The sequence below is a fragment of the Labrus mixtus genome, chromosome 1 (genome assembly GCF_963584025.1).
Source record: "Labrus mixtus chromosome 1, fLabMix1.1, whole genome shotgun sequence".
Lineage (NCBI taxonomy): Eukaryota > Metazoa > Chordata > Actinopteri > Labriformes > Labridae > Labrus > Labrus mixtus.
Window position 1 is genome coordinate 19,060,984 of NC_083612.1, and position 13,822 is coordinate 19,074,805.

The window sequence follows — 13,822 nt, forward strand, 5'->3', positions numbered from 1 at the left end:
ATCTGCCCGGCGACCGTCGGTGACGCCCCGATTTATTTCTAACAAGTTTGATATGTAGAATTAAAAAATCTTGACGATTACGTCATGAAAAGGTCCGACAGAAGTTGTGTGTGACTACAATATAATCACGAGAGACAAGGGAGGACTGTAGTCATGGTGACCAGCGGCAGGACGCAACCCAGCGTTTTTTGGTTTTTTTTTTTACTTTTCTGTACAGATCATCAGTGCAGCACTTATCTGAAACTTGTATCCATATATCTACAATTGTATCACCTTGTTTATATCCTACAACAAGTTCCACTTCCTTCTCTTTCACCAACCGTCGTCTGTTGGAGTTTTCAAATGACACTTTATTAACAATTGTCAACGCTCCGTCCCGATTTCACTCGGGGAGTTTTTTATACACTTTTATACAGCCTGGCTACAGTGTGAGCCTTAAATCAGTAAAATCAGTTTGTTAAAGTAAACACTACAATGAGTCAGAGTGTTATGACAACTGTTGTGGTTTAACTAGGAGAATAAAGAGTCTTCTGTTCTGTCTTGGGTATAACACACAGGAGATGTTGGTGGTGTTGAAAATGTTCAAATAGGCCTACAGCGTACACTTACATCAACATTGTTTTTTCTTAAAATTAGCTTAAATGATGTGTGCGAATGGCCCTGTCTGCAGCAGTGTATGGCCTAGCTTCTGTCCCATCAGCTTTCTCAATAACTTGGGCGAGCTGACTGGCATCGCATGTGAGTAATACTCTTATTATTGACCCTCATACAAGGCCACTTACAAAGTAATGAACTATCCCTGTAAGCAAACAGCACTGGCACAAGTGTGTGTTTTAAAGTCTTTTAGTCCGAGTTTATCATCATGAAGTGTCCCTAAGACATTTTGGAGTGCAGGAATTTTGCTGTAGCTGAAAAAGAAAATTTACATTTCATGTAACTAAAAAAATGTTTTCTATTTAAAGATCTGTCTGTTGTGTGGGTATGATTTTACACAGAAGGAGACTGAGGTTCTGAATTTGTGTGTTAGATTCTGACCTAGCTTGACTGAGGTGAGAAAATTTAAAAACTTTAAAGGGATATACCAAAAACAATTAATTAAAAAGGATCATTATTACTATTGCGCCTGCGTGTAAGACTCATTCAAAAAGGAGGTGGTTATCGGTTCAGTGTTATTAGTCGTCAGATTGTGGATTGTTTGTCGGCCAGATTGTGGAAAACTACTGACCTGATTTTTATGAAAAGGTTGAAGGGTGTGGCAGGGCAAAGGAGGAATCCATTTAGTTTTAGTGCTGATCCAGATCTGATCCAGAAACAAATAATGACAGTGATTCTGACTAATACATTCAGACATGCTGTATACTGTTGTATCACTTGTAGATGTTGATATCGTAGAAGACAAGACGACAGACCTTTGACTAGATATGGGCTCTTCTTTTATTGATGCTGTTTCAAACTAAAGTAACATTTTTAAGGTGACGCGTCCATTTCGGATTTCAACTTTATTGCTCCTATGCCTTTTGAGGACCTGCCATGATGTCAGGTTTTAAACATAAATTGTATCTCTCTTACGTCTCTTTGTCTTTGTCGTGACCTGAGAGATGGAGCACACGCAGCAAACAAACATGCAGCACCAAAAGTGACATACGTATTATTGAAAGAGGAACTGGGAACTTGTCTTTCAGATTCAGTTCCTTGAGGGTTGCCTTTAAATGAATCCATTTACGTGTCATATGGTCAGAATGATCCTGAACGCTGATGGTCGCCTTGTTGGTGAATGTTTTGGGGGGTTTGTGTGAAAGATGTTAGACTTAGTGGTTCAATTCACTGATCTTCAACCTTATAGTAACACAGTCCTTTGATATTGTTTCTTAAGCAATAATCAGTTGAGCCTGTTTTATTTTTAATTAAGGCACTGACTCCATACCAGCCCAAGTGCTGCTTTGTAGTTAAACTTAGGTTGTCATCCTGTGTTGAAAGGAATTTAAATTGATTTACCTTATTACTGTTTTTCCATGAATAACCTAAAAAGATATTGTTAAAATGTTTTTTTAATATTTATTAATTTATTTATTTATGCATTGTGTGTGTGTGTGTGTGTGTGTGTGTGTGTGTGTGTGTGTGTGTGTGTGTGTGTGTGTGTGTGTGTGTGTGTGTGTGTGTGTGTGTTTATTAAAGCCGGAAGCTTTTTTTTTTTTTTCACATTTTGCAGGAGAGATTGAAATATGACAAAAAGCTGTAAACATCAAAACAACGACAGATCACATGCCATGTGTGTTCTTCCTTCTATGATGTGCATGGGATTTTACAGTGACTATATTACTATTATTGTTAATCAGAACAGCTCGCCCATCTATCAAACCTTCACAAAGTTAAAAATGACATTCAGAGTAAATTACACCATGTGTGTGTATTTTCAGGATGCAGTGTTGTTTAACTGAACAACTATTCAATTGAAGGTGTTTCTGTCTTACCCTCTGTCCCGACCCAGTACAACGACAACTCAAACTACAACCCATATTAAATGTACACCCTTCTATAGCATAACCTGTACATTACAATCATTGTAAAGAAGTTATACTGGATCAGTCTGATTGCATTCAATTTGTTGGTCAACCTTAAAAAAAAAGGCAAAGTAAGCACCAGAATATTCTCTGACACCATTGACCATAGAACATGTATGTTATTATAACATCCAAAACAATAGCCATGCTAAACATTTAACCCTTTCACAACATCCATTATAGCTGTATCTGAGTGTTGATCTATATTGGGGCTTTACGCACCAACACAGGTCAAAATTATAACAAAAAAAAATCTAGTTAAAAGCGATGAGGTATTTTACTTTAATATTTCTCTTTGTTACATCGTTAGTCCTCACAACACGGAATTCAACTGCAATGCGTCTTGCTTTAGTGCTTTTATTTTGACAGAGTGATATTGTCACACAAAGGTTCATTGTAAGCCCTTGCCTTTTTGCCCAAAGTTACATGAGGAAATGCATATTACGCCAGTTTCTATTTGGAAAACTGATGCTACAGCCACAACTGGTTAGCTTAACACAAAGATTGGAAATAGCTGGGAAATCAACTAAACTTGCTGCAACTAAAAGCAAGAAAATTCAACATCAAAATGTGACTCAAACAAGGCTAACTGTGTACCATATGTTTTAGTCTTGTGCTAAACTTAGCTAACCAATCCAAATAACCAAATGCAAAGGACACTAACTTTGGGATGAACACTACTGCTGTAAATTACTTCTGCTGCACTGAACAAGTTAACACACTATGGTGTCCCCGCAGCAGTATCTAAATAGGTTAATCTCACTCTGTAAAATCAACAGTTCAAATTAAATATATAGTGTATAAAATGAAGTTAGCAGCTTTGTTTATATAAGTGTCACACTGTAAAGTAACAAACTTGTGACATGCAGCAGCTCTGACCAAGTACTGCTTTTCTGGTTTGTCCCACCACAGGGTGTAACTGGGCACTTCACAGTTTTCCGTCTGAATGCAGTCACAAGATACATATCTGTGATGGTTTAAACACACACAAGCACGCAAACAGTTACACTGGCACCTCTTAATATACAGTCACGTAGTTTGGCCCCTCGAGTCTTTGGGCCTGCGGTACAGAGGTGTCAATGTTTTCATAACTATCTTTGTATGCATTATTTTAAGAGGCTGTGATACTGTAAAGGAAGCATGCTAATGGATTCAAAATGGCACTCTAAGCAGGTGCTGCTACAGCTTACTTTACACTTAAAAACATAAAGAATGTGCTTTGACATATGTCTGTTGTTCACTGGAATCTGTCACTTCAACTTTTTAGAAAGCTTGGCTAAAGTCAGAGTCATTTCTCAACAGACTTAGATATATTTATTCTCTTATATGGATAGTTTTTGCTGACATTCAGAGTTTTTCTCAGACATCTGGAGTCCCCCTAGATCAGTCTTAGCACAGGGTCACAAGATTGTGCCCGCACAGCCTCAGATGGGGGAATGACACACATGACCACTGACTGTGGAAAAAAACAGGATACAGGGTGCGTCGCAACAGGAAGTGTTGCACTCCTCATCAGCAGAACATCAGTTTGACCAGAATGACTGCAGTTTGATGTCCACACTCTGTAACTCCTGTGGTAGCGCTCGGATTTCGTAATCGAGTCTTCGCTCACCATTTCTTCTGAGCTATGTTGAGTAATGCAATAGAAAGACAAGAGTCTTTGTTCAAGAAAAATGATCCAAAAGCAGGCTTTACTTCTCTGACTTTTGAATGAACTTAAAAAATAAATAACATGCTAACTACATAACAAAATGCAATGACTCATCTACAACAGCAAAAATGTCATTTTAAGTAGGATTTTTTTTACACAAAATCAATTAAAACATCTCACAGAACAATCTCAAAAACAAACATGAAATGTCTCATCACAAGATTAAAACCAAAAGCATTAAAATGGTTAAACCACAAATATAAACATTTGATAGGCAAAATTAAAATAGCAATTGTTGTGTGTTCGAGTAAAGCAGGCTTTAAGTTAACAATAGTTACATTCAATTAATCGTATATGAATTGTTGAATTTAAAAAAAAAGGACAAATATTAAAACAAAGTTCTAGAAATTATAAAAAATAAGTGAATACTTCTTGTATAACAGATTTTAACAGATTTATCAGCTCCTTTAAGCAACATAGCAACGATACACAAACAATACTTAAATCTAGTTTCAGTGCGCTCTTCTAAGGAAAGTCAGGATACGCCCACAGTCTCACCCAGAGAACAAATCTGCCTTCGTCTTGTCGACGTCCTCTACACAACATCCAGAGACCGAGACAGACATTAAAAAGGTGTCCACAGAGGAGTTGTTGAACTACTGAAAGCAAATTGCCAAAGGTGGTTGAAAAATGCAGGCTTTCTATATATCTGTGAATTAGCAGGGGAACTAAAAACTTCCTTAATTCTACCAATTTAGGCTGGTAACATAAGGCTTCTTCTTCTTCTTCTTCTTCTTCTTCTTCTTCTTCTTCTTCTTCCCCATTAAAACGAGAAGATGACAAACTCTTCCTACCAAACATGTTTTTTAAGGCTGTGCAATGATGAGTTCAGTTCATTCTGTCATGTCGAAAGCAGCCCATTAATTTAAAGAAAGTACCCTCCTATGGAAAAAAGTATTCCAGCGTGCATTTGGAGATCTGTTTTTTTGTGAAACTAGAAATGCATTTAGGTGTGCCTTACACATTTTTATGTTCACTTATACCAAAGAAAAGGCACAGATAATAATAATAATACATTGGTTTTATATAGTGCTTTTCTGAGACGCTTTGACAAAAACATAAAACAATAAAACAAAACAAAAAACGACGAGGACAGTACAGCGAAGAAGTAATGTAGGGGGGGAGGGGGGAGTTAGTGGTTGTAGGTAGTGATGAAGAGGTGAGTTTTGAGGGATTTCTTGAAGGAGGTGAGTGTGGGGGAGTCTCGAATGTTATTTGGGAGTGAGTTCCAGAGGGTGGGAGCAGCAATGGAGAAGGCCATGTCCCCCCAGGACCGATAGTTTGTCGTGGTCTCTGGTGCGGGAGTGTGTGAGGAGACGAGCAGCGGAGTTCTGGATGTATTGGAGCTTCTTGAGTGAATGTGATGGTGATCCGTAGAGGAGACTGTTGCAGTAGTCTAATCTGGAGGTAATGAATGCGTGGGTGAGAGTCTCTGCAGCTGAAAATGAGAGGGATGGGCGGAGGCGGACAATGTTTCTGAGGTGGAAAAAGGCTGTTTCGGTGATGTGTTTGATGTGTTTGTCGTAGGAGAGGGTTTGGTCAAAGATGACACCAAGGTTACGGATGTGGGGGGAAGGGAGCACTGTAGAGCTGTCGATGGTGAGGGAGAAGTTGTTGGTGGATTTGATGAGGGATTTGGGGCCTATGATGATGACTTCTGATTTGTCGCAGTTGAGTTTGAGAAAGTTGGTTTGAAGCCAGGATTTTATTTCAGTGATGCAATCAGTGAGGATTGAGTGAGTGGCAGGAGTGATGGCTTTGGTGGCGATGTGGAGCTGGATGTCGTCGGCAAAGCAGTGAAACTGGATGAAGAGGAGGGGTCCGAGAACTGAACCTTGGGGAACACCTTGGGAGAGAGGAGCAGTGGGGGATTTGCAGTGGTTAATGCTGATGAACTGGTATCTGTCAGAGAGGTATGATTTGAGCCAGGAGAGAGCAGTGCCGGTGATGTTGACCACATGCACAATAAATAAAAAGCATTTAAATCAGCTCATCCGTTTTGATGTGCTGTCGGTAAATTAATGAGATGAGCTTGTTTAAAAAACAGAGACTGTTTCCAATCACCAGCTGATATCAAAGGAAAACCATCAAATAGGTACAACCTGCAGGTTTGAACATAAATATAAATTTCTTAATATACAGAGTTGATTGAACATTCTCTGACTCACAATAATAAACCTCCTTTGCTAAAGTGATGAGGTTTTTTGTACATCAGCATCGACTTGAGAAGCAAACAATTAAACTAGTTGATTTTTAGCGTGAATTGTATAAAACGTAAAAAAAAAAAAAAGAGAAGTACACAAGTCAGAGAATTGAATATATTTTGACACACTTGCAGGGCTTGTGACAGAGTGAGCTGCAAAGTTTTCAACACAGAGAGATTGTTCCTTTGACATGCAATGCCATTTTGTGCAGCCTGATCTGAGTTAACATCAGTGAGTCTGACAGTCCATCCAGCATCGACACAGGACTGTATTGGCCTGAAATGAGGTTCCTGGTTTCTGGATCTATACTTATGTGCATTTTCCTTTAAAATACAATTCTTGTGAAATATTCACAAACAGGATATTCCATCACATTTTTCAGTTCTTTGGGTGGATGGTCCTTTGTTTCCTGGTTGATAGTCAGCAAAGGTTTCAGTGGCCTTCGTGTGTTTCACAATGACTTAGAACGGCTGCTTGACAAGCATGCAAGGGGACATCCAGCCCTCTCACTTCTTATTCCTGATTCCTCATTTTTCTCTGGACTACACAAGAGTCAACTATCAGACTCCACTGTGGGTATACTTAGACAAGGGTGAATCACAAGGCACGTGGACAGGCGTGCACACACACACACACACACACACACACACACACACACACACACACACACACAAAACCAGTGGAAAGCTACTTTTTTTTTTTAAAGATGACACGTACCACACTGCAACACGATAGTCTAATATGCTCTCAATCTGTTTAATTACAATTGAGTACAAAGTATTGAATATCTTTACTCCCTAACTCACTATGTTTACTAACAACACACATAAATACATGCATATTTACATCCATATAAGGCTTTGCAACCCTCCTCCCACCCCCATCCCTCCAAACAACCAAGTTCCTCTTTCTCTATTGCTCAAGTCAGACAAGGATGACTCAGTGCGGATATTAATCATGTTATTTTCTTGTTATCTTTATATCTCACACTGTGAAGTCTGCATGTCACAGCCACAGTTAGCCCGTCTATTATTACAAATCTGAGAGCTTAAACATTGGTTACACTTCTTTAAATGTTTAAAACAACATGGCCATTTGTTTGGCTCAGACAATATGATGACAACAGTGATCCTTTATCATACTGAGCTCTTATATTTAAGACATTTAAGACATGAGATTTAATGATAAGTATATGCAACACAAAAACATAGATCCATATGAACCATTCCACAACTCAGAGCTCCCTTTAAAACCTCTCAGTATATGAGAAATATATATTTCAGAGCTGAGCCTAAATGGAAGGAAAACTTCAACTCAGGCTGTGTTACCTTTTTGCCATCAGCTAGTTACAAGAGCAAAAAAAAGTCTGAGAAGCAGATAGTGCTTAGGAAGAAGACTCAATGTTGTGACAATAAAAAAGTATGTTTTCCCTTTTCCATGTTGTTGGGACAAATGTTAATGTCAAAGTAAGCAGTTGACTCCTGCACATGCACCCCCTGCTGGTCAGGCAGTTAAGTCAGAACTCATTTAACGAGTTTGACATTGAGGAGGCTCTACTGGTGATCTGGAGAGGAGGTGCTGCACATCGTGGGACCCAAAGAAAAGAAGGCACTAATGTTTATAATGGTTGTTATAATAAACAAATATATATAATAATATATATAATAATTAATAGATAAAATACCTGTCCTGATTCAGTTCTTAAAATGTTTTTCTTTGAAAGACAATTCAAAAGATGAAAGAACTATTAAGGTACTTTAATTACATTTAACTAATGCATTACCTCCAAGTAAAAGTCTCACATTCAGAATCTGCCTATTATAAACTATGGAAGTATTATCAGCCAAACTAAAAATTTCACAGAAAAACAGGCTAATCATCTATCATCTGATACGTTACACTGAAAATACGTGAGGACAAATGTTGGGTTATGATTAATAGGACAGAGAGGCAGAAAAGACAATGTTTTCCACATCAAGCTTTTAAGTTTATTGAAATATCACTATTTTAAAATGATAAAGGGAAAATCCCTCACAGCAAAATCAGCATACTCAAATTAACACTGTCAGAGTTAATATTAACACTTTTTAAAACCCTTTTCACACATACGGAAATCTCCTGAAAAACTCCGGAGATTTGGCTACCCGGAGGTTCTTTAGGCTATGTGTGAACGCAAACAGCCGCATTTTTTGCGCGGACTTTACCCAGAGTATATCCAGCCAGACCCCTAGTATTTTAGCTGCAGAATATCCGAGTGAGCTGATGTCTAAACGCGGCCGAATATACTCCGGAGATTTCAATTCGAGCCAATGGGACCCGAGTGACGTTTATATACAGTGACTGTTTAAAGTGTCTGCACGCGACCACTACGATCTCCGTGCATGTAAATAAATGGCTGCATTATGTTTTCTGTTCGTCAGTATGTTGTTCTCCACTCTTTTGTGGATGTTGTCATTCCATTGGATTACACATAGCATTAATAGAAAGGCAAATATTCTCATTATAACGTCATGTAGAGGACTCTGTTGCTACGGCCGCTACTTCCGCGTTGTTTTTTTACGTCACGTCTTACGTCGGGAAATCCCCCGCCCCCCCTCCCCTCTGACAGGGATAGTCCCCCGCTGTGAGGAGCATATGTGAACGGCTAGGTCGGGAGAATCTCCGGAGAAGTCCTCCTGTAAATATATAGATATTATCCAGAGTGCATATGTAAAAACGGCTTAAGTGTTACTAATGACTCTTTTTGGAGTTAAAATGTAACACCGGGTAACACTAACCAGTGTCACTTTTGCTCAACACTGCAATGTAGTGTTAGAAATTCACTCTTTCAGAGTATCTTTTTTAACTATTAAAAGTGTTACCCCCATATTAACACTGTGAGGTGTAAACATTGCTTTAATGAATTACTTAAAAAATACACTCAAAAAGATCATGTTTGATTAAAAAACGTTTATTTTAAAACATGTGCACCACGTAATCCTTTAAAACACTTTATAAAACATACAGCAATATGAAACAATGTATGCTCTCTCATTACAATATTACTTATCAGTCTGGAAATGAGGCCTGGAAGCTCATGTAAGCCATCATAGGTGTTGTGATGGACTGTCTTCAGTCTCCATGCAACACAACCTGAATTGGCTGATCTGTTCCTGCTCATGCATGCACACACATACACAAAAAGACACACCAAAGACACAGTAAAAAAAAAAAACACACACACACACACACAAAACATTTAGTTAATAATCTTATAGCACAACTGCATAAAGATAGCGTAGCAACATGCTGTCGGACAAGTCGTGAACGAGCAAGGCAGCTTAGCAAACATAAACCGTTCACTTACATCTTTCTGCTGTTTAACAAACATAATACTAGTTTTAGTCTTACTAACAGGAGGTATCATACCAACACTCACACAACAAACTTAGCATACTTAGCTTAATAAACAGTTCATTGGGACACCATCTCTGACACATTTATCATAGCTATGGTCCTTGCCATCAAATTTAAGATGAAGCAAGATGAAATCATTGAGTAAGTAAGCTACATATGAGGAGAATAAGATGGCTAGCTAGATATTGCAGCATAAAATGAGCTAACAGTGTTACAGTGGCTAATATTTGAAAAAGACCATACACAAGAAGAGTAGTATCAATATCTATATGAAAACATAACGTTTACTGAAAATACTTTATACTTTATTTTTGCCAACGTCAGGCTAAATCCACAGGTCAACACAGTCTGCAGTCTTCATGACTTCTGTCGGTGTGTGTTCAATTATGGGGGCGGGGAGGGATAAATAACACTTTAAGAGTCACATCCAGAGTTAAAGATGTTGCAGTGACACTTACAGATTTGATTACTTGACACTTCGTTTTTACACTCGATTTTGACTCTAACTCTTTTTCAACTGAGAGTAAAGTTTCAGGGATTTGACTCCATCCAGAGTAGAATTAACTCTGCAATTGCTGAAATTTCACCAACACCAAAAGTTTAACTCTTTTCGTTTTGCTGTGTGGTGGAAATACAAACAACATATGGAGTCTCAACTACACACTATTATTTTTCTGTAAGTGTTACAACTTTATCTTAAACATCTTTAGCACATCAGGACCACATCAGCAAAGAGAGAAGTGGTCCCACTAAAAAAAAATAAAAAAGAAGAAGTGGTTCCACTTTGTCCACACGGCTCACAGAGATCTACACAGAATAAAAGTTCCCCCCCCCCAATAGCTTTAAGTGAACTGGCCTACTACGATGCAATAAGTATACCAATTTTAAGATAGGAGGAGGTCTAAATGTGTACAAGGAGAGCTAAAAAGCAGAGGGTTATGGCAGCTTCTCCTTAACACTAATAGGCCTAACAAAAAATGTATAAAAGAAAAATAAGATTGTATCCTGATTACAAATCAATGTAGCCTATAACTCAAGTTTGTAAGCAAAATGTAACTAATACAACAAACAATCAAATGAAATAGGCTATCTGTGGATAAACATAACCTAATAGGTTAATTCAGCTCTGAGTAAAAAAGTCTGTAACACTGGCTTTAGCAGATCAATCTAGTTTTTCTATGGCAACAGTACCAAACAACCTTCCAGCTAGCTGCCCTCAACTCCATAAACATTGGCCGGATGTAAACAACACAATATAAATAGCTCACTTTCAACTGAGGAGTGACTTACAATATGCAGCTCCTTTTCCTCATCATCATCCTCCTGGTTGTCCCTCATGTTTGGCGTCACAGTGTATAGGCTACAGCTGGCATTATCATTACGGGAATTAGCATTAGCCTACTTGAATGGTCACGACACCACCAACATCTTGCACTCTCCCTCGTTTTTTTGTTGTTGTTGTTTTTTTGTAACAACCAAAGTAAAGCGGCACATTAGCTTATTATGTTCACCTCACCAAACACCACTTTTGTACCTGCTGAATTGATTCAGCTTTAAGAATGAACAGCTTAGCTGGTCATCATCACTGATGTCACAGAAACGTCATTAAAAAAAACATGAAAAGACTAGTTTAGATAATATAATGTGTAATATTTACATTCTATGGTTTCTCAATCTATATAGAGACAGGTAGACTTATATGTATATATATATAGATAGAGAGAGAGAGAGAGAGAGAGAGAGAGATAGACAGACAGACAGACAGACAGATAGATAGATAGATAGATAGATAGATAGATAGATGATAGATAGATAGACAGATAGAGAGACAGACAGACAGACAGACAGACAGGTAGGTAGGTAGGTAGATAGATTGTATAAAGAATTCATAAAATTCAGAACTATAGAACCAGAAAGTAAATACAAAAGATACAAAAACAAATTGACTAGTATTATGAGGAAATGTAAGAAAGATTATTATAATAAAATATTAACCGATAATAAAAATAATATCAAGGACATATGGAATGTGTTAAATAATATTATCAGGAATGGATCAATGAATATAAACTACCCTCAGTATTTTAAAGACAACGATACAACTATAAGCAATATAAATGATGTGGTTAATGGGTATAACAGTTTTTTGGGAAGTGTGGGACCAAAACTGGCAGAAGAAATCGATAATCCACAGTCAGAAGAAGGAGCGAGGAAGGTTGTGGATTTGTTAGACAGCAACCCAAACTCAACGTTTTTGAAAGCAGCTGATGAAAAGGAGATTATTGACATTGTTAGCAAATGTAAGAATAAAAGGTCTACAGACTGGAATGACATTGATATGGCTTTAATCAAGGTAGTCATTGGTGTAATTGTAAAACCCTTAACTTATATTTGTAATTTATCTTTCAAAACTGGTGTATTTCCATGTAAAATGAAAACTGCCAAAGTCATCCCACTATACAAAGCTGGAGACAAAAATCAATTTACTAATTACAGGCCTGTGTCTTTACTCTCTCAGTTCTCTACAATATTAGAAAAACTGTATGTCAGTAGATTGGATAATTTTATTGAGAAGCACGAATTGTTGGTTGAGAGTCAGTATGGATTCAGGTCGAACAGATCTACATCCATGGCATTAATGGAGTTAATTGAAGACATTACCAGTTCCATAGACAATAAGAAATTTGCAGTGGGTGTATTTATAGATTTGAAAAAAGCATTCGACACAATTGATCATCATTTGTTAATCAAAAAACTGGAAAAGTATGGAATCAGAGGGGTTGTACTAGAGTGGATGAGATGCTACACAAGTAATAGACATCAGTTTGTGCAAATAGGGGATTGCAAATCAACATGCTTAGATATAACTTGTGGAGTCCCACAGGGTTCGATTTTAGGTCTGAAATTATTTATTTGGTATATTAATGATATATGTAGGGTGTCCAACCTCTTAAAATTTGTGTTATTTCTGGGTGTGATTCTTTATCACAAAATCTGCTGGAAACCCTATATAAAACATGTGAGAGCAAAAGGAGCATTGGAGTGATGGGGAAAGCAAGGCACGTTTTGAATGAGAGAGCACTGTATATTCTGTATAGTTCACTTATGTTACCATACTTAAATTACTGTGTGGAAGTATGGGGCAACACCTACAAAACCACCTTACAATACATGTGTATTTCCATTTGTGGGGTGGTTTTGTGGAATGGTCTTGACGAAACGATTAAACAAAGTATGAATATAATGCAATTTTAAAAAATGTACAAAAGATATATCTTAGAAAAGTACAGAAATGAGGAAGGCGAATGTAAATCTCACAGCTGTTAATGGCGCCTGTTCATTTTGTTCTTTTTTTTGTTTGTTTTTGTTTTGTTCTGTTTTTCTTAATAGCTCGATTGGAGTATTTTTTTGTATTGTCCGTTTATTTTATTTTACTGGATTTTGCATTTGTTAATGGTGAAGAATGCGGGTAGGACTTGACAAGCCTAGGCTTCTATCTATCCCTTTTCGAACGAGTCAGATGTGTATTATATTGAAATTGGCTTTTTTAAATTTTTATTTTATACAGATTTTAATTTTTTTTCATTTGTTTATTCATTTTCATCTATTTTTTAATCGTTCGAAATAAAGAAGAAATAAAAATAGATAGAGAGAGATAGATAGATAGACAGACAGACAGACAGACAGACAGACAGACAGACAGATAGACAGACTGACAGATAGACAGACAGACAGACAGACAGATAGACAGATAGATAGATAGATAGATAGATAGAGTATTACTTTTACAGAACCTTTTCTTTATTTTTCTGGAAAGAAGACAGCAGTTAAATTACAGTAGCCTGTTGCATTTGGCTCTACTAGCCTACAAAGGCTGAGTGAAAGAATGACTGGAACCTATCATTAACTTGAATTGTTTTCATTTCACACATGGTTTTTCAATCATGTCA

At 37.4% G+C, this 13,822-nt stretch overlaps 1 long non-coding RNA gene across 1 annotated transcript; it reads right to left on the reverse strand.

The window, feature by feature from the left end:
• Positions 1 to 2,467: 2,467 nt before the first annotated feature.
• LOC132973431 (uncharacterized) lies at positions 2,468 to 5,010 on the reverse strand. The gene is made up of 2 exons (XR_009673001.1): positions 4,771 to 5,010; positions 2,468 to 4,186 (listed from the first exon to the last, which is right to left on the reverse strand). It is a non-coding gene; the product is annotated as an uncharacterized LOC132973431 (long non-coding RNA).
• Between the last annotated feature and the right edge of the window lie 8,812 nt (positions 5,011 to 13,822).